General features: G+C 45.7%; 1 protein-coding gene across 4 annotated transcripts in view; it reads left to right on the top strand.

The window, feature by feature from the left end:
* The window catches only part of CYRIB (CYFIP related Rac1 interactor B), a 93866-nt gene that overhangs the window by 11272 nt on the left and 60802 nt on the right, over positions 1-21792 (top strand). The window contains exon 1 of one of the 4 annotated variants that reach the window (XM_035318952.1): positions 8152-8280. The exons of 1 other annotated variant lie outside the window; for it this stretch is intronic. The gene's annotated coding sequence lies outside the window, so the exon portion shown is untranslated. Of the gene's footprint in view, positions 1-8151; positions 8281-21792 lie in introns of those variants that run through there. 2 more of the 4 variants (XM_035318951.1, XM_035318949.1) reach the window with 2 other exon arrangements.

Genomic DNA, 21792 nt, shown 5'->3' with positions numbered 1-21792 from the left:
CCAGGCTCCTTCTCCTCACACTTAATATCACACGAGAAGTCCAAGGCCAGAAAAGTGGTCAAAGCTCTTTTGAGTTACAGCCTAGCGCCTCGCAGGAGAAGACTATTTTGCTTCTTTCAATTTTTTGGCTCTTTCACTGCCTGGGACAGGAATCTTTTATAACGGGGAGTATATGACCACCCATTAAAAAGAAAAAACAGTTTTATGACCCATTCATGTAGAGGCAATGCAGTCAGGGTGGGAAGCTGCTTGCTCCGCTCTGATCATCAGCAAACTCTGCAGCTCAGCTCTGACTTGGGGAATCCACCGGTCTCAAGTGGGACTGCATCCACCTTGGTATGAACAGAATGTTTCCCAGCCCATGTTTCAGCTGGACATGAAAAAATATTAGCTTTTCATTAATTAGGTAAACTCAGAATCTGTTTAAGTAATCGCAGCGTGCGATGTCAGCTTTAGTCCCTTTTCTTGCCAACTGAATGCTGTGCAGCTGCGCCTGGGGCTAGGTTCAGTCCTAGGTGCCACGTTCACGCTCAGGAAGAAGGAAGAGGGAGATGTCTGGTGTGCAGCATTTCTGTTGCTCAGCGGAGGAAGCGTTGGAGGGCATGCCCCAGTGCTTTGTTTTACTGCAGCCCCCATCTGTGTCCAGTGTGTCCCTCACAGATTACCGCATGGGAAGGAGTCCTGGCTTTCTATTTCCTTTGCTAGCAAAGTCCTCTTCGCTCTTAGAGACTTTTGCTTTTATTGAGCAGTATGGACTTTGCTGCTGTCGTTGTAGCTACCCAGGCTTCTGAAAATGATCCCTCTCTTGACTTTGGAAACCAAATAATCCTATCAGGCTGGTGATGGTGGACTGGGAATTTCTCATCCCACTGCAAAAAAAAAAAAAAAAAAAAAAAAAAAAAAAAAAAAAAAAAAAAAGAGCTGCTTACTTGCTTCACGTGGAGTTTTTCACCGGGTGGTCTACAGGAAAATGCGTGCACCGCTGGGAAGAGGTTTCTGCAAAATTGTTTGCATTCAGCAATTGGGTGCGCTACCATTATTTTAATGTCTGTTGCAGTTAGGGGCACCATGATGGAATTGCATGAAGAGTAGAGTGGGATAGAGCAGATGACCGCAGCAGAGCAGTATTTTAAAGACGTGGATCCAGTTGGTGAACCGATAACCCAACCCTAAGTCCTTTTTCTCTCATTATTCAGCAGCCTTGTACTCAGCATCACTCAGATCATAAATTAAGATGAATTTTGTTTGCAGTTCTTCAAATAGGTGTTACAAAGCCAGTCCAGGTTTTGATCAGCTAAATTGGAATCTGCATTTCAGATGGGAATAAGCAGCCAGGTCTTTACGATCTGGACAAGAGGACAGAAAAAGCTTCAAAAGTGGCACTGCAGCCCCGTAGGGTGCTGAGCACCCTCGGCTCATGGTCATGCCACCAGTGATGGAGGAGACCCAAGCCAAGGAAAGCAGCCTGTGGCTTTAGCATGCCCCTGCTCGAGTCGCCCCCAGCAATGCCTGATACTCCTGGATTGTGAAGTCTGCACTCATATGCTGGGTTTTGAAATTGGCCCCTCTGAGACTCTCCAGAGTCCCTCACTGAGGTGCTTTAATTAACTTACTGATTTCCCTGCTGAAACTTTTCAACATCCCCTGCGATCCCCAGAGGAAACTAACTGCCACGGCAGCAAAGGGAACAGCTGAGACAAAGTGAAATGGTCTCCTGACATCCTGACAGCATCCCTCGGTAATGACTAGACAAGGCCCCAAAACCACTTATGAACTAGATGCTGCTCTAAGGGATCCTAGTAGCAAATAAGTTAAACGCTTTGGAATGAAAAAGAAAAAAAGGTAAAAGATAAACAACACCCTAAAAAACAACCAAAGTGATTACATCACTACAGAGGCTGTGATCAAACGTAAAATACCGGTCTCATGCAGTGTCATGCTCCTGAGGTAGACAGAATTCTCAATGAAATCGATGAATATTCGTTTCCATCGGGGTGGTGTTATTACCTTTGCTTGAAATCAAACAAACAGAAATTGTTTTCCCTTCCAGAGAGTAATGAGACAGTCTAGCCTTAAATATTGCCTTCCCCGTTCTCTGAAGCATTGATTCCATCCATTAGCTGGAATGCCATTATGCTGCTGATTGACCCGAAACATTTTGTGAAAAAAGGAAAGAGGCAGGTGGGGAGCTTCCAGCTCAGATAGGGTGTTTGTTTCCTGTGGTGCTCCTGGTGGTTAGCTTGGTTTTATAGATGGACTTGACCGAGGGCTAGTGGGAGGTCAAGTGAAGTGCCTGACAGCCTCCAACACACCTTGATTCTGCAGCCTCTTCTGGCTTAGTGAGGCACTGAAGTGCTCTAGCTGCTACCACACGCACAGAGGTGATGAGCCAGCACCTGTTGAAGTGGTCGTGGCTTTTCCACTGCATTGAGCGAAGAGGAGCAGACCTCTGGTTGCTGGACAGGTCACGAAAAGCCCGTGCATTTCATGTTTCTTTTCACCTGAGTGCTGTAAGTGAGGAACTGCAGTCTGTGGCCATGACCTGCTGACCTTGATCGTGCTGGATTATCTCCCTTGCTTGGCCGGGCTCTTGCTGTCCAGTTCACCTGTTTGCTACCCACAGCATTTTTACCGTTGTGGTTGTTCAAAGTACTGAGCACACCAGTATCCATGCATTGGTTACTGAAGAAATTCTGCATATCACAGACTTGAATAAGATGCCTGAAGATGTTAGCATCTTATACTGCATTCTGCTCTGTTCTCTGACAGGTCTACCAGTATAATTTGTCTTTCTATTTTCTAGTAGAGAGAAAATATGATTAAAATAGAAGCTGCAGTTCCTCTTTCCACCTTCCCTTATGCTTACTGGTCTACAGTCTTTTTTTTTTTTTTTTTTTTTTTTCTAATGCAGGCTTAACACCTGCCATTTTCTTTTTATTCCTCTTTTTGCTTCCCTGTCTCATACGGGAAAGTTGCACTGCTGAGGAAGGGCAGCTAAATGTAAAAACAAAAGAGCTTTACTGTATAAAATCCCTATTATCTTTGATCACAATCCAACGCCGAACTCTCCTGCGTCATTTGACTTAAAGGAGCTGTTCATTAATCGAGCGTGTGTCGCGGCTCTTAGCTGAGGCATGCCGCGCCGAGAGGCTGTGCTGATCATTTGCAGGGAGCAATTGCATCAACAGATGAGAGAACTCGAAAATAATCTCAGATTTGGAGTGGCAGAAGAGGAGATGACTAATGTAGTTAGTCACGTGAAGTGACTGGGGCACAGCACCGGGAGACAGTGGACTTTCTCCAGGTTTGTTAGGGTAAAAAGAAAGAACTTCTGAAATGCATTGGTCTCCCCGTTTGCCACCTAAATATCAAAATGACCTTTGAGGGGAAGGAGGGCATTTTGAGATGGCATTGCCTGACTCCACTCCAGTATAAAACATTGTAATTGTTTGCTCTTACAGTATCTGGAAGCACTTCAGGCATCCTTGTAAGCACAGAATGCTTTGACCTTGGCTTTTTGTTTTGTCTGTGCTTTTTTGAAATTTATGTTGATCACCCACACTTTGTTGCAACTGTTTATACTTCTGAAGAGCTGCATTTATGTCAGAGGAGTTCGGCTACCCAAAATGAGAGCCCTAAAGGACACTGTAGTGTGAATGTGACTGCTTCTGCAATCCCTCATCTGCCAGGCATGCACTCAAAAAGGTGGAGAAACCTGGAAGAGGGAGGGCAGAACCTGATGATAGCTTTATCCGAGCTGAAAGGTGCTATGAACCACAGCAGCGTAACAAAAGATCTCTGCAAAGCTGCTGCTGTTTTCCAGCCTAGAAATTTTGCTGCAAGAAATCTTGTCTCTTTAAAAATTAAAGATCTCTGTATGGATATGGATATGGGCTGCTTACTTACCATTTTCATCCACGTAATGGAAAAGTTAGTGCTGCTCCCCCCACCACACAAACAACACTTGTCAGTGGACAATGCACGCTGTTGTCCCTGCTGAGTACAAATGAGAAAAGATGACTTCCTTTTCTACTTCTGACTTTCTCCCCTAGGCTACCATTAAGCCTAAAAGTAGCCGAAGTATTGTAACTGTGCATGGTACCCAAAGGCAGTTCTGCTTCTCTGTTTTAATTTATCCGGCTATCTATAGCTAAAATAAAATCATCTCTTGTCACTGGTACATATGTACATGTATATGCTATATGTACATCCAGCAGTACATTTGGAGCTTAATAATTTTTGCTCTGTGAACATGCTCGGACCCATTTTCTCCCCTAAGGGTCAGTTTTACCTACCTGGCAACAATACTCCTGCTAACAAAACAATCAACAGGCATTTAGGACCCAGCAGCAGTTAAGTTCTATCTCCATTCTGTCATGTTATCAAACTGGCAAATATCATGTATTTTATTATTATTATTATTTATCCCAGTACTAACCTGGTTAAATCTTTTTCTATTCAGAAGGAGCAATTAAGAAATTAAAAGCGAAGGCAGAACTAATAGAAAATTTGTGGGTTTTTAAGTCATGCAACATTTTCCAGATTGTTCAATAATTTTTATGCTTCAGTTATTACGTGGGATGTGGATGTCTTAGTATGCAGCTGCTGTTAAAGCATCGGTAATGCTCAGGTTCTGGGCACTCTTATTTGTACTCCTGAAAGATGAAAGATGATTCGTTAAAATTTGGGACAGCCCTAAAGAGTAAATACTACTGTAAAGCTGCTTGTAGTTTCAGTAGGAGAGGCTTTTCTTTTTGCCTTCCCCTCCCCAAGCCCCATGCAGTTTACAGTGTTACAAACATCAAAAACCATTCTTCCCTGAGGCCAGTTGCATTGGTTCCTTAGCTCCCTACAACAGGACAAAGTTCAGTGCAAGAGAGGTGAGAGCCCCCAGGCTTGTATTAACGTGATGAATCCAAAATAAATTTGGAGCGTGGTTCTGCTTCCCTTGAATCCAGTTCAGTGGGACCTGGATCTCTCTTTGCCTGGCAAGCAGGATCTGAATGTCTTCAGAGAAGAAAGAGAATGTGGTAGTGACCTGCCAGCATCTCGGGAAGGAGGTTGCATCGATCTCCTACAGTGCAGTTTTTTTATCTGCTGGTTGCAAAAAAATCTTACTGCAGCAGAAGTGAAAAGTCATGTCAAGCACTTTCAGTTTAGCCTACCCACCTACAAGAATCAGACACAAGCAGAACTGGGACTTCTGGTCTTCTGCCACTCTGCTCAGCAGCTTCTTCTCTGAAAATCTTCTTTCATATCTCCTTGGACATCTCACCTATTTGCTCCAATCTGCACTAACCTGTATCAGCCCCCCAGGCCTCCCCTTTCTCTGCTCAGGTGGAGGCAGCAGACAATTAGGAACATGGTTTACCAGCCCTGGTATTGCTGAATGCTCTTTGAGGACCCAGTTTATAGTGTAGTGTAAATTGAGTTTGTCAGGCAGGTTTTGGTGCTGAACTATCCTCACGGACCGCATCCTTTATATCCCAGGATACTATCTTATCCATAATACTTTTAAATCATTAGTTTATTGAATCTGTGCTTCACAGAATCACAGAATGTCAGGGATTGGAAGGGACCTTGACAGATCATCTAGTCCTATCCCCCTGCCAAGTTATGACAAAACTGAAGTTTATCAGTTTAAGCTAACATATATACAGCTATGAAAATGCAAAGAAGAGAAACACTGACATATGTAACTCTCTGAAGTACTTTCTATTTTTCTTCCTTCTCAGACTGGGTTTGGGAGGGAGAGCTCTGCATTCGCTATTATTTGACAGTTATCAAACTGGCGCTTGGCTTCAGAAGAGAAAGTAGCTGACGTGGTTAGACTTTCAGGTGTCTTGTATGGCTCTTTCAGATTGAGTAATTACCTTGGTCGATGATAATACTTTACCTTTGGACGCTGTGCATGAGAGGCTGCAGGGAGAGCCAGCCACCTGTTTTGTCTTGGTTGTATCTGTGTGTTCCTGCCCGGCCGTCCTCTCATTCTCTGAGCTGTTCCTGGTGGAGAGTACATGGCAGCACCGAATTATCACAGTTGAGGCCTTGAAATCAGCAGTTGCTTTGTGTTCACCGAGGTGGTTGTTTGATACGTATCAGGTGAGAAGTCTCACCAAATATAATGTAAACTGGCCTTTGGCTTCTTCAGCCATTCAATGCGAAGGTCAGATGAGACTTCATGGGAAAGTTTTGAAAATAATTGTCTAGATTCCAGATAACGTGGAAAAAAAAAAAAAAAAAAAAAGAAAAAAAAAAGCAGAACTTTTGTCTTCCTGTGTGTGTATATGTAATTTTCCGAAAGAAGCACGCCCCAAAACAGGATATTGATGTTATCCCTCTGCTTTTGCAAATTAGTCTATACCAGGAGTAAAAGTAACTCAGGGTGTGCCATGTCCCAGAGCGTAATGACACCAAAACCTGCGTTATGAGATAGGTGTGGAAAAGGTGAAACCTTCAGAATTTAGTTTTTGCATGCAGATGTCTATATGGAGAGGAAATTACATAAGTAAATCAACAAAGTGTCATTAAAGGACACTTTTGTATTTCTTAATACATTTTGCATATCTTTTACATTTTGTGGGAAACGGAGAGCACAATGACTCCTGCCATTACCGTAGTGGGACGTTCCTTCTGCAGGAGGCTCTGGCAGCTCAGAGTGATTTCACTTTTCCCTTTTTCTGCTTAATTCTTAAAACACAACCCACCTGCAAAGAGATTTACATACGTCTTTAAGTCAGCAATCCTGCTTTTCACCAAGAAGGAGCTTTATGTCCTTTCCCATCCCAGTTTTGCCTGCAGCAAGCATTTAGAACCCCTGAGTCAGGCCTTAAAATAAAAATAAATAAATCACAGTTGGCTTGGGGCACGACGAATATTTAAGTCAGTGGCTTTTCACTTTAGGATGCTAAGTCTCAGTGCTTTACCTGCAAAGGCTGCTCACGTCAAAACAAATGGCAGTGGAGATGCACAAGGCCAGAGACTTGGACTCTGAGGTGTGTGAGGAGGTTTCAGGGCCATGTTGCACCCCCGCAATTTTTGTGTGAGCTTGGGTCTCCTTCTCTTTCAGCAGCCACCTCCTTGGGCAGGATGTGACCCTGGAGGGGCAGGGTAAATAGATGTATATACATCTATGTATAAACAGATGTATATGAAATATATACCTTGAGTAATGTGTTCAGCTTTGGGCCCCTCAGTACCAGAAGGACATCGAGGCCCTGGAGTGTGCCCAGAGAAGGGCAACGAAGCTGGTGAAGGGCCTGGAGCACAAGTCCTGTGAGGGGCGGCTGAGGGCACTGGGGGTGTTTGGTCTGGAGAAGAGGAGGCTCAGGGCAGACCTCATTGCTCTCTGCAACTGCCTGAAAGGAAGCTGTGGGGAGCTGGGGGTCGGCCTCTACTCACAGGTACCTAGTGATAGGACTAGAGGGAATGGCCTCAAGTTGTGCCAGGGGAGGTTCAGGTTGGAAATGAGGAGACATTTCTTCTCAGCAAGAGCAGTCAGGCCTTGGGACGGGTTGCCCAGGGAGGTGGTGGAGTCACCGTCCCTGGGGGTGTTCAAGGAAAGGCTGGATGTGGTGCTTAGGGACATGGTTTAGTGGTGACATTGATGGTAGGGGGGTGGTTGGACCAGATGATCTTGGAGGGCTTTTCCAACCCTAATGATTCTATATGGCCACAAATCCCTTGTGCTTGCAGTAGCCCTCAGGGCTTGGCTGGGATGCCCTGAGGAACCCCCCATCCTTAGGGAAGCCCCTGTGTGCCCTCCTTTCCCCCCCAGACCCCCCCACACACACACACTCTGTGCAGATCCCGAGGAGCCTCAGGGCAGGCTGGAGCCCCGCACCGAAAGATGGCTGCCCCCCTCCGGCATCCCTTCAGCTCCTTCACCCTCACCCCCCTACACCCACCCGCCCGCCCGCCTCCATTCACACCCCCCCCCCCCCCACGCCCGAGACACAGCGAGTCAAAGCAGGTGCATGCGCAGTGCGCTGGCAGCCGGGCGCGCGTGCGCACTCACCTGCCGGGATGCGCGCTGCTACCCCCCCCCTCCCCTCCCCTCCCCTCCCCACCGGTACATCCGGGTCAACGCACGCCCGCCCGCACCGCCGCTCCCCCGTGGCGCTCCCCCTGCGGCTGCCCCCCCCCTCCCCTTCCTCCTCCTCCTCCTCCTCCTCCTCCTCCTCCTCCTCCTCCCGGCCGCCGCTCGCTGCCTCCGGCCCGGCCCGCAGGGAGGGAGGGAGGGGAGGAGGCAGCGGCTCCGGTTCCCGGCTGAAGCTCTCGGTGAGTGGCGGGGAGGAGGAGGAGGAGGGAGGAAGGGAGGAAGGTCCCCCCCGGTGCCCCCACCACGTTACCTCAGCGCTGCCCCCACTCAGGGAACCCCCCCCGCAACTTCTCGCTGCCCCCTTCCCCACCCCCGGGGGGGATAGGGGGTCCCCGGGGTCTCTTGGTGTGGGGTTGTCCCGGGGGGAATTTGGGGATCCCCACATCTTGGGGGTCGTGGTTGGGCAGGGGGGGATGCAGGAATTGGAGTGGAACTACGAAATTTTGGGGCATGTGGAAATTTGGGGGGGATGTGGAAGTTGGGGGGGCATGCAGAAATCGGGAGGGATTTGGCAATTGGGAGGGAGTGCAGAGATCGGGGGGCAATAATGCAGAAATCTGGGGGAATGGAGGAATGAGGGAGGGATGCAGAAATTGGTGGGAATGCAGAAACTGAGGGGGGATGTGGGAACTGGGAGGAATGCAGACATCTGTGGGATTTGCCCTGTGCCCACCCCCATTTTGGGGTGCGGTGGCCGAGGTGCTGGGGCTCTCGCTCTGCTGAGGTGACTGCAGCGGCGTGACAAGCTGGTGGCTCCGAGCTGCCGGTTAAATAACCGATGAAATCAAACCATAGCCGGGTTTGAGTGTTGCCCTGTGCCACCTGAGAATGAGGACGCGCGCGGCTCGGCCAGGTTTTGTTACTTTGAGGTCTCATTTATTAATAAAATACAACAGCCTCCTGCCCAGGAACGCCTCGGATACCACCAAAATCAAGAGCCTGTTAGTCACGATGGTTCTTGAAGCATTTTATTTTCCTTTTTATCTGTTCCATTGCATCAGCAAGCCCTGGATCCAAATGTCAGTGGCAGCATGACAGCTGTCTTTCTGCTGTGGTGGTAGAGTCGCACCAACGTTTAAAATCTGTCATCCTGCATTTCTGACGGGGTGATGTGGAAATACAAGCCCCGCATTAATATGTATGTACATCCCTAAACCAGCAAAGCATCTCGATTAGTACAGTAATCTGTCTCCTTCCCTGTTACTGTTTCTGTTATGAACTGCAAAGTTTGTTTTACTCAACTTTTTTTTCCCTTTTGTACACCCACAGTTTCATTCATTGTGTTCTGACTGCATGGGCTTTGATTATACCTGTTAATTAATGAGCATCTTCTCTAGTAGGGCCTGGCAGGGAAGGGTACTGGACAGAGGGATTTAGCCACCAACCTGAGGTTACCATTAGTTGGAACTGGTATTTAAACTTGTCAGCTTCTGCCTGACGAATATCTTTGTCTAGTGAGATACTTTGTTAGGCTTGCAAAACATATCTTCAATTCTGCATGGCAAGGGTAACAGTAAAAACCTAAATGAGGTGAATAAAATATCGCTCTTCTCTGAAATAGGAGTGGTTTTTGTTTGACCTAGAGAGTGTGTTTCATTACCAAAATAGAAGCTTTTAGGAGGAAAGTAGGTAGCGTTTTACTGAAGTCAAATTGTGAGGTTCCTTGCTACATGTATTGGCTGCTGGAGATTAGGGTCAGTAGAAAAAAGTGATTCCAGGATCGGTTTTAGGGTACCCCTGTCATGAAGCCTCACCATTGTGTGAAAGCAAGGAATGATTTTGATCCTTTCTGTTACATAACTCCCCTTTGTCATCAGGTGCTCCAGTTTTTCTTCATTGTTTGCAGTTGAGCTGAGGCCACCTGAGGTGACTGATGACTGGAGAGGCTGTCTTCTGAAATCCTCTGCCTCTTCCTATGAAACCTTTCCTACAGGAAAGAAGCATGTCTCCAGAAGCATGATGTTAGCTGTTTGTCTTGCAAACATAACTTTTCTGCTCCTTTCCCTGAGTTTTGCGTGAGTCTTGTAACATCTGCAGCAAGAAAACCTGGCAAGTATTTTATGTTGTATCTTCTGGTAATTCGTAGCACGATCGGTAATTCTGAAAGAGAATTGAGGTGTCTGTCTCTAGGCTTCAGGCTTCTGCTGGTGCTCGCTAGACACCTGGACGTTATAAAGAGACAGAAAGGTGGGGAATGTTTGTGTTGCTGACTGCTGGATTATTGAGTGATACCGTAATAGGAACTGACTTGGTCATGTGGCAAATAGTATGGAGAGGGCCGCTATGGATTTCGGTAGCTGCCTTGGCATGGTGAATGTAAATGCAGGCTTTTTCCCCCCATGCTGTGCATAGGAGCATACAGATGCCCGGGCAGCCTGCAGTATGGTTTTGTTGTCCCCTGCCAGCTCAGGGCATGGGTGGAAGTCAGGAGTACCCTGGGGAAGAAGCAGGCAAAGGTAAAGCTTGTGTGTGAGGAGTCAGGTTGTTTTTTTAAGCAGTCATTGGATGATTTTGTTGTTCTTTTAAGAAACAACAGTGCTAGAGTAAATCAAGGTTATCACCTCTGCCTGCCCTTCCTGAACGCTTGTTCTCTTGTAATTACAAGAGTTGTTCTAGTCGTTGATGCAGACAGGCTTAAGGTGAGAAGAATGACTCCTGCCTCTTAAGGTACTGCTAACTACCCTGAAGTAAATTATAAACCAATACTGTGAGGGCTGCCATAAAAATGAGCGGAAATGCATCTTCAAAGCTGGAATACTTGGAGTGTTGTCAAATTGCATCTCACCAACTATCAATAGCCAAGAAAAAATGCTACAGGTGAGGTGTGAAGCCCAAATGAACATGGATGCTGATCCTACCCAAGGCTCGAGTGTCAGCGCTGCGCTCCTGTGCTTAGTGGGCTGTGCTCGGGCTGCAAGGAGTTAGGAGCTGGGGGTGTGAGGTGCTGGCACCTGGGATAGGTGCATCAGGTAGGCAGGGTGAGGGCTATTTCAAAGCATTTTCCATCTGTAAACGAGGACCAGTTGTCTGCACCTTTCTTTTCAACACCCATTCATTCGCATGTATCAAGAGCGGTTATAAATAAATCAATAACATACCTCATAAGTCTTCCTTTAATATTAATCTATGTAAAGAGTATTAATATTTTCTTGTGATTACCTAATTTAATACCTCTAAGTACCCATCAAGAAGTCTGCTTTTCTCTTCACGTGTACAAAGACAGCGCTTATCAGATTGCTGTCAGTCCCAGGGTCTTCTCTAAATTCACCTCAATTTCCCTCCTCCTGTGGTTCAGGAATGTTCTCTTGAGTGCCACAAGTTGGCTGCTGCAGCTGGCAGAATGTTTCAAACCGTCTAAAGAGAGTAACAGGCTGCCTTGTATAGGCGCTGTTCTACATGTGCAATTCCAGCGCTTATTGGGGGTATCAGTATTGTGATTATGTGAGCAGCAGAGCTTAGCAGAAACCACCAACAAACAATGAGTAGCTTTAGAATTGACTAGGTAAAGCGGGAGGTATTTTTAGTTACAGTACTTTCTTCTGTGTTCCCCGTCTCCTGTGGTTTTAATTGCATTCTCCTTTTTAGAAGTGGCATTTTGTGGCCCCTGTCATGTGAAAGCCTGACGCACAGAGAGTACCTTCGCTGTGGAGACAGCGAAACTAGTCACAGACAAAGCGTTTTGAAAGGGGAAAGCAAAATGGTGCGCTCATTTGCCTTTCACTCCTGATAACTTAAATTTCAGGGTAGTTCCAAGACAGTCATAGATATGAGGTAAAGGCTGACAGTATCCTGGGGTAACGCGTGCTCACGTTCGTTGTTACAACCTTTGTCATCCACTTGTGCTGCCGCCTTCATCTGCTCCTGACTGAGTCACGTCGTCCTGGCTAAATGGTTAGTTGTGTACTTCTGAGCAGCTCTGCGAGCTTCAAAAATAATAAAATAAAAATCCTGATTTTTACAAGGCCTTTTGGTACCAGACTTCTTCTTTCTTAGTGTTCTTTAGCTATTCTGTGTATATGAGGAAAGATTGTTGTCTGCCTTGTTTGCTCTAAAGTTCCAGCCTTGCATGTAGGGAATGGTGTGTGACTGACCAAAGCCGTAACTTTTCCTTACACAGAGTCTCCATGGGCCAGTAGGAAAAATCAGAAACTAAACCTCTCTGAAACAAAATAAGTCCAAACTTCAAGTATATGAAACCTAACTTCCTCTAATAACGCTTCAGGGGGAGGCTCCTGTTCGGTGCAAGCGCCCTATGGTCTGTGGGCTTATTTCCCAAGTGCCTGACTGATTCTGCAGCCCTTGGGATTCCCAGGTGGTCTCTGTGCAAATAGTAATTGGGTCTGGGACAGCTTAGCTTGTGGGATTGAGCGCGTTCGGTTTGGTGTGGCTGTCGTTACGAAAATAGCCTGCCTTGCAAAACAGGCCTTCTGTCTGCCACCCACACCAAAACCTAAAGCCTGATCCCGCAGGCAGTTCATACGCTTGTCTGCAAGGCTGATTCTCATCAGCAGGCTCTGCCTGAATCAGTGACCACCAGGCAAAAGAAGTTCAGCGCCAATAACCAGTTGAGGAAGGAGGAAACCCGGCAGAAGGCTGCCCTAGATACATCTTTAAAAGCCTTGCTGACTCCAGCCTGCGCGCTTAACCATTCCCCGGTAGCAGGAGGCTGCTCCGTGAGTGAGTTGTGTTCAGCTGGCAGGGTTCACAAGCCTCTGAAATTTAGCCACGAGGCGGTTCTGGTTCTCCTGTAGCGCCGGATGACTAAATTAAATGGAGTGCTAACGTGAGTAACTTTTTCTGGTGTGCCGTACGAGGTAAGAGCCGAGTTCCTAGGAGCCTGAGTTGTAAATGAGCTGACTGGAAAGCCCTGTTTGTGTGACCAGTGGATCTAGCAGTCGTGTAACTTCAAAAGTCAGATGTAATTGAGTCTGCTTCCAGTCAGGTGTGGCACTGAGAGATTACTGGTTCTCCCATTCTTTGGATTTATGGCAGTATTGAGGGTGATGTCCTCACCCAGAAGGGAATCTTTGGTTCTGTGCTGGACAACAAGGTGTTTGCTTCAACTTCTGCAGATGGACAGGTCAGACTAATCTTTTTACTGCAAAAAGTGTGCTTTTCTGAATTGTCTGTTCAAAGGCACTGGTAGGCTGAAAAAAAAAAACTTGTAAGGCTGACTATGAAATATATTCATAGCTCTTATTTCTTAAAAACAAACAAACAAAACCTCCCTGTTAAGTGCCTGTGAGAGCGAAACTTCTCAGCCCAAGTGCATCCTGGGCAAGAGCCTGAAAAGCCAGTTCACTTCTTCGTGTTGTCTTTGCACCTTTTATGTGCTGAGCCGTAGGGTTATTTGCAACAGTTGTAATGTGGAAGTGAAATATGTAACCACCACACTCCATGAAGCTTCGTCTTAAAGATAAAATCGCTGACCTCTTGTATACGAGAGGATCGTATGGACAAGGCAGAGCATTGTATCGGGACTGGTGATGGACGGTATTTAATTGATTTAGGGTTTAGATTTCCTGTTTGTGTGCTTTCTGGGAAGGGAAGTGGATCTGTCAGGTGAGCAGCCAATTGAACCGTAAGAAGGGTTTAGCAGTTTTTTGCTCTGGGTGCTTCTTGTAGGAGATGGCCAGCTGCATGTGGGAACAAGAAGCAAGCAGATTTAATTCTCTTGCATACCAAAGGAGTACTTTAAGTGCTTTAACAGTGCTTAACTTTGCAGCTCAGAGTTCAGAGCTGAATTTCTTTCTTAGCAGTAGTGACAGAAGACCGTGACCTGCTGGCATCTCCTGGCTAGAAGTTCAGAGGACGACCTTACAAGAGCTTTCAAGTATCCTAACAAATCCGAAGTTGTTTTCCTACCTTTTCTGAAGTTTCCACTTCCAGCAACATTCAACCTTGTTCTGGAGAAACTGTCCACTGTTCAGTAAGGAAGGCTTCTTAGCCAGCGTGGGGTGGGATTGTGTCCCAGCAGGGAGCTGCCTGTAGGTGAGGCTGGCAGTGACGTCTCGTCTCTGGCGGTGGAAGTCACTATTGAGGAAGACTTAATACTTTGAGCAAATAATGTTGCATAATATTGATGCTAATATTGTGTCAGGTTTTCAAGAGAATTTCAGTCAAAGTACTTCAGTAGCTGCCAAAAGTGAGGCTTGGGAACAGATGTTGTAACTATTCTTTAAATTTTTTGACAGCTCTTCAAACAGCTCTGTCGTGCCTGAGCTCTATCTACGGCAGGGTGTTTCTGCAGGGTTTATGCCTCTCGCTTTGCATTTCCCCCCATCCTTAGCCCAAAGTATGCCTTGTTTTGGCTCCTTTATGGTCCTATGACAAACCATGCTCTGATAAACGTGTCCAGTCAGACAACATGGGGGAAGAAAAGGGTTTGGATGGGGATGAGCTGAGGTGAGGAGTGGTAGCAATAAGCTAGGAGGAAGAACAGTTTATTCTGAGCTGAAAGTAGGAAAAAACACTAACTAGAATCTGGGACTGCCTTGGGGAAAACTTGCTTAAAAACTAGAGTAGGGACTGTGTTGGGAGCTTGTTGGCCGTGTGAGGAACATTGGTCAAGTGCTGCAGGATAGTGTAGGAACCGCGGCGCTAGTCTGTCCTCACCCAGCCTCCCGGGGTCATCAAGGGAAATTGGTCGCTGGGACAAAGAGCTCTTGCAGGAAAAATTAGTCAGAAAAGCTGTTGGGAATGGGCGGCATTTAAAGCACACAGAGTCTTTTCCGCTACTGTTAGAAGCCAGTGTGACTTTCCCACCTTGGCCTGATACATGGTGAGGTGGTAGAAGTTGGAGCACTGAGCTATTGAGCAGCTTTTTCGAAACACAACAAACATAGTTTTGCCTCTCCTTTCCCATTAGAGCTGTCGAAAGAACATCTCATTTTCTACGAGACCATTTCTACAGTAATTTCATGCTGCCTGGTCCTAGTTTATAACGTTTCATACATTATCACAAGGTCTTGAAGCTACAAGTACTTGATAAGTGCGTGCGTTCCAGTTTTCGCTATTAACTCTCACAAGTACGTGCCCTTTGGGTGCAAAGGTGAGGTGCCTGCAGTTACCTGCTAGGTAAGGCTATCTACCTGGGCTTTCCTTTGTAGTCACTGGGAGGAGGGCAGCCCAGGATGCCCAGCCCCATGCCACCCCTTCAGTTTGGGCCCTGCTTTGTCCCAGGGTGCAGTGCCTGGTGCTCGTTAGTTCACTGCTTTAATATCTTGCCATATTTCCGCTAGATCTTGCTCCAGAAATGCAACTAATTTTCTCTAGTATAGTTTTTACCGTAGTATAACACACTTTCTGCGCAGTTATTTATTATCAGAATGGCCTAGTGAGATGAGGAAGTGGTTTGCTTCCTATTTTACACAGGAGGAGCAAAGGCCCGAAGAAGAGAAGTTCAAATAGTTCTGCATGCATGGCTGGAAATGACTGGGACCTGCGTCTCTTTAGACTAGTTTACATACTGCAGCCACATCCCTATCAAACCCGGTGCTGTTCTCTTGCCGTGATTCTATTTTAAGGCTTTATTCTGAGTTCACATCTCGTGTTAATTTGCTTTTTGGACCTGTAGCCACCATAACTGTACTGGAGAACACGGCAGCGCTCGAGGTCTTTCTGTTTCTTGCAGCAGGACGCTGCCATTTCCCTCTGTCATAAAGGCAAAGGTATTCCTAATTGTTGTTTTTTCCTCATGTAAATACGCTGCTCGCTCAGAGAAATGCGGAAGGATTAATTCTGGCATTGTGTGACTCCCCGGAGCTCTCACTGTGCTATCAGTAATCCCCCAACCCCCTGATTTCGCTGGAGATAGCTCCGGTTCCTGCATTCCCGAGTGCATTATAGTCACACAGCTTTAGGGTCAAACTCCCACGTAGTGTAAAAAGCTACCTGGTAGCGTTCAGGTGTTAGGGGGAAGTCAGAGTGGGGGTGCAGCTTTACGAACAGAATTCCTTTTTCTCTCTGTGTGGTGAAGGAGGGGTGAGCCGACTTGTTTTCCAGCCGGGGCTCTGTTTCAGCCCTCCGCGTTGCTCTGCTGTTCCATTTGACAGGCAGTCCTGCTGCAGCCGCTGGAAGGCAGGACCCACCAGCTCTGGCTGTTCCGTGCAGCCTTGTGGCTTCTCGAGTTTCTTGTTAGAAGAACCGTATCTGTTTATTCTGTCACTAGAGGGAAGGGCAAAACACTTTTGCTGCTCTGTGTTTTTTGGATCCTCCTACTAGCCCAATGTGCAGTTGTGCTCGGGGAGCTTTGCTGAAGATAAGCCCTACAAACATGGCTTACGCTGGTTAGAAAGCTGCATGGTACTTTAAAAGGAGGAAAAAGCGAGTTTACTCCTGGGTAAAGAAAAGAACAGCAGCCTCTGCTGATGGAGCTGTGGTTTTTTTGCCTTTTCTTGCCAGGCCTACTGTGCTGGCTTCCGTTCAGTTCATGTTTGGCTGATCAGCTTTGCAGCTAGCAGGGCTACGAGTGCTTCTGCTCTAGGTTTCTCTTGAAAACTTTATGTTCACTGGTGACAAATACCTTCTCGAGCCCTTCAAGTAGAGATTTCTGTCCCCTGTTAGGGAGCGGGGTGATCAGAGTGGTTTTGATCTGAAAAGCCAGTCTGTGCTGGGAGATTTTTAGAAGCACGGCTGGCTGTGATGTGGTACAAGGTAGGGGACAAACAACTTGAACATTGGTGTTCAAACTGGAGGTACTTTCGTGTAGGAAAGGCTGTGCGAACAAAGATTAAACGATCAGAGCCTCGGGTGCTGTTTTTTGGCCTTCTGCAGGCTTTCTGTGCATTTGGCTCTGCGATCTGTCAGCTCTCCCCACCTTTACCTCCGTGGGTGGATTTATGCAACTCGAGGATCGCAGGCTGGAGCGAGCGTTGCGGTGACACCCGGCAGCGGAGCACGACGTGCCGGAGCACGGCTGCGTGCGGCTGAGTCAGGAGGGAGCTGGGAGCAGCAGCCCTGAAAAAGAAGAGGAAGTACACTCATGGTAAAACTTCATCTCAAGTTAGACAAACAAACAAATGCAGAGGGTGGGAGCGCAGTGAAGCGATGTCCTCAGGATCTTCCAGTCGTTCCCCATGTATAGCTTGGTGTGGTATATATAGACACAGACACGCGCCCACGTGCCGGCATATGTGCCCACATACGTTGCAGTATAGTTAGCTATGTCACATCTTAAAATAGTACTCCGGTAGGGCAGTTTGGATCCCAAGCCCATGTGTATTTTTAGGAAACATATAGTTTAATTGCTGGCCAAAATACTTGAGCGATTTTCAAGCCTCTATTTTGGTATACCAGTGGTGCAGGCTTTGCTTCTGCTCTTGTTCCACGTGCTGAGGGCAGATCCCCTCTGCCAGGGGACAAGCCTGCGTGCACTCATCAGGGCACGCTGCGTGTTGCTGACAGTTGGCAGGAAATAAAACCTACCGAGTACAATATAGAGCAATTTTCACAATGCGTTGGCTTTAGGCCACTGCTAGAATGACTCAATGCTGCTTGATTTTTGTCTTGTTGATGTATGTGTAATAGCCTCAGAAAAAGACCTAAAAATCATTTGGTACCTTCAAGTAATTTGCGTTTGGCTTCCCCAAGTATAGAGCTTTTAACTTGCTCACAGAACATCACCCAGTACTTGGCATGTGGAAAAACAAACACAAAACCCAAATGCTTTAAGAGGACAAGCACAGTTGTGGTGCTCAGAATCGGTCTAGTTCCTGGTTCTGAATCAGAGCTTTTGAAAAAAAAATACAACTAAATGGATTTACTTCAGTCCTGGTAAGCTGCTGTTCTCAGCTAAGTGATAGGGTGTTTCATTTTTATCACGTGTTGTAAATGAGCAGAAGTTTCATTTAACAATTCAAGATACTTTTTAATAACTTATTTTTCTTCTGATTGTTATCTTACAAAGGCACTTAAGTGTATCTTTTTCCAAAGACAGTCAGTGGTCAGCGTTAATGAAAGTTACTGTTACAGTTCATCTTCGGAAGCTCAGGGGAAGAAATGGAAGATTGTGAGTGAAATCCTTGTTAGATGTCTGAATAATCTTTCTCATTTAGGGTAAGGTTTTGTAAAGACCCTATTTCCTTAGAATACTTTTGTGTTGTTTTTTGATTTACAGCTGGTTGAGTTGAGGCACTCCTTTTTTCCCTTTTTCTTGGGAGGTCTCAAAGTACCAATTCCTACACTTCTGCTGCTCTTTGCTGAAGGAGAGCACCTAGTAAATGTGTTTTTTATTTCATCAGCAAGTTACTGTGCATAACACCATCTCTTTGTTACTGCTGGCAGCTGTGCTATGCTTCCTAAGTTGCTCAGACTGCTGCTAAAGGACAGGCTTGAAATTTGTCCTGCCTGTGGGCAGCGTGATAGAAGTAACTGCACGGTAGGTCTCGTGCCCTCGCCTTATGTCTGGTCTGGCAGTTTCACTCATTGCTCTCCTAATCCTCTTTATTTGGTATTTATTGGGAATGTTCTTCTTGCTCGTACTTCAGGAAATATCTGACATAGGGAACATTCTTTGTGTTCCCTTCTGTTTTGATCCACTATGCTTCTCTCTACTTTGTTGTCCCCTGAATACTCATAAAGCCAAGATGTTCAGAGGAACTGCTGCGGGCAGTGTCTTATGTGGCAGTACCGTAGCTCTGGTTGTCGTCCTGCTGCTTCCTACATTTGGCATGGTTAATACTTGTAATCTTGTCCGTAAAACTGAGGCTAGAACTGTCTGAAAAGGAAACTGAATTTCTTCATTTTTTTTGGAAAGAAGGAAGATAACGCTTGCTTTTTCAGTAAAACTAATCTTCAAGGTCAGTACTTCAAGCTTTTCTAGTAGGATACGGGGCAGTAAAAGTAAAATTGGTATCTCCTATCTTTAACTATGTAAGCAGTGTTTGTTCCAGGCTGTAGATAACACCTGCTGAAAGATGCTCCGTAGCTGGTGTCTGTTATTGCCTGAGACTTCATCGTGACAAATTGCTGCCTTGTACACGAGCCATTCTGAAAATCTGCTTGGGCTGGGCTTTTGGTGTTTGTCTTGACCAAGTTTGAAAGGGAATCTTCTGCTCTTAGGTCAGTTGTGTGTGTGTTTTGTTTTTATACCCACATTTTGTAGGTCAATTAGCAAAATAAAACCTTCTGGGGAAGCTTGTCTTTGACACAGTAGCCATGTCCTCAGCCCAGAAAACCTAACTACTAGTTCCTCCTTTGTCGCACCTGCTCTGAATAATTGACTCTGTGTACCTTGCAAAATGGGGGCAGTTTAATCCTTACATGGAAATAGTGTGGTCGTGGTGTTAAGTATGCTGCATTGTTGTTTTCATAGCTAGCCAGACTTCTAAGAACTTAGTTTTGAAAATATTTCTGCAAGTTGCAGCCCCAGAATTGTCTTGTGCTTAAAGAGAACTGCGCCACTTAAAAGTGAGGGGAAAAATGGGTTTACAGTGAAACCTGTGTGTAGTTTATAGAAAACCAGGGCACACATCAGGGCTGAAACAGTGCGCCAGGACCTTCTGCCTGTTCAGAGCAGGGAGGATGGAAATGCCTCATCTGCCTAGTAACAGGGGATCAGTTCTGTCTGGTTGTCCCATTTATAAGAAAATGATTATATTTGCATTTGTCTCATTGCCCATATCCTGACTCACTGGCAGGTGTGGATAGTAATGCATAACCTAACGCGTGATAAATAGAAACACAGGTTTATTGTTTATCAATATAAAATATTTAAACACTATGCTAAATATTACGTGGGATGTAATTGTTTGCTTCAGAATCTGATAGTGTATTCATTTGGAAGTTGTACTGACAAATACAACTTATTCCGGCAGGTCTGGTATGTTTTTTTTTCATCGGTTTTAACCGAGTTCCTTTAATTCCAGTTGCTGAATTGTTCCAATCATTAAAGCATGCAGTGATTGAAGAGGCCTGGCCGTTCCAGCTTGATGAAGTGGGCTACAGCAGTGTGTTGCATAAATAGAAGTAGCCGTGTAAAGCTGAATCTTACCTGTTTGCAGGTGAACAGTTCTGCTTGTCCCAGCCCATGTTCCAGTTAGGCTGCACTAAGCTAACTGGGAAAACTGGTCCAGGTTTCAGCCAACTTCTGGGGTTGTGGTAGTGTGAGCAGGGAGCTCTACTGATGTGAAGGTAGAGCTCCCTGCTCTACCTTCGTGTTGGTACCACGGAGGGAATGAGGCAAGGGGTGGCAGTGAGGGCTTAAAATATAGGATAAAAGCTTTATTTTATGTGAAGTTTTAGAGAGACTGAAGGAAGCAACTACATATTTTAGTTTCATATGGAACTTGCTCTTTAAGAAGGCATTCTGCTGGAGTCCCTAAAGGAGTCAAACTCTGCTTTCTCCCACACGTGAGGTGTGTTTTTAATGCAGTTATTTCAAGGAATTGGTTTGCACTAATTCACTCCTAATAAACATTAAAGCCTTTCATTTCTCTGTGAAATCCTTTGACGAAGCTGGCTGTCTGTGAGGAGCACCAGGCTTTGCTTCTAACAGGAAAGAAGGTGTACAGTTCTCTGTGTCATCGTAGAAAATGAGCCAAGGAATCGAAATGTGGCCTTTGTCAGTCCTGAATGCGAGACTTTTTCATAAAAGATATTTCTTTTCTTTTAACATGATCTGTTAGCTTTCTAAAAGGAGACCTAAGGATGTGACTCAACCTTACAGAAGGAAGGAAACATGAAATGTAGGCTGTTCTCCTGTTCTGAACTTGCAACAAACCTTTGCAGAGGGTTCAGTATTGTTGCTAAATAAATGCAGAACTGCTGTACTCTGCGTGAAAAATAGGGAAAGCACAGCTGCGTGTGTATGTTCTCAGCTTTATGAAAAAAACATTTGCTGTTAATGTCATCTTGCATTTAAGTAAAACAAAAAAGCACCCCCCACACCCTAACAACTTTAAATCATCTAAATCCAAAGGGGTCTGAAATCAGTCCTGCTCCCCCTTCCCTCTCTACACACGAAATGCCGTGGATCCTGCTTGGTATCAGGTGGGAGTCTGAGGTGAGGGAAGTTAGCAAACAGGTGAGCTGTGGACAGGAGGACAGTAATGCTGCTAGCTCTGCTTCTTGTTTTTCTTCTCAGCATCTGCTGATGCAAAAATAGGGATCAGTACCAATTTTGGAGCCTAAGTGGTAAGCATCAGTATGAAACTTCTTGGGTTATGGTAGTTTTTTTTTTTAATCTAAAGGTAGCATGCTAGCTAAGGAAAAGAAGATACAATAGCAAAACATATTTCTCTTATTCCTTTTATTCTACAGTTAGTGTTGAAAGGGTGTTCCATATTTAAAGGAATAATATCTTCTTGAGCATAGTACTGTAGGGGTGTTTTTTCCCTAGAGTGGGGTATGGATAATGTTCTGAAGTGTGGTTATACAATGAAAAAAATGAAAATACAACAACAACAAACACACCCTGGTGATGTAGAAGCATTAGCAATGCTCAGTCCTTGGTCAAGGTGTAAAATAGTTTTTTATCCATAAGGTACAGATGGCAATCACTGACCAAACTACTCTTGCTGTTCTAAAATGTGGCAAGTCTCGTCCGTGCCAGCCCTGGCTGGACTGCGGAAATCTTGCTGACCATTGATCAGTCACTAAACTGCCTTCAGCACTGCCATTTGGAGTTGTCAGCTGAAAGCAGCCTTGTATTTATTTTTAAAGCACAACTAGTAGCCTCTGAACAAGGGAGA

Source organism: Oxyura jamaicensis, chromosome 2, assembly GCF_011077185.1.
Source record: "Oxyura jamaicensis isolate SHBP4307 breed ruddy duck chromosome 2, BPBGC_Ojam_1.0, whole genome shotgun sequence".
In the NCBI taxonomy this organism is placed as follows: Eukaryota; Metazoa; Chordata; class Aves; order Anseriformes; family Anatidae; genus Oxyura; species Oxyura jamaicensis.
The sequence above is the reverse complement of the archived record's forward strand: the minus strand, read 5'-3'. Positions and strand labels throughout refer to the sequence as shown.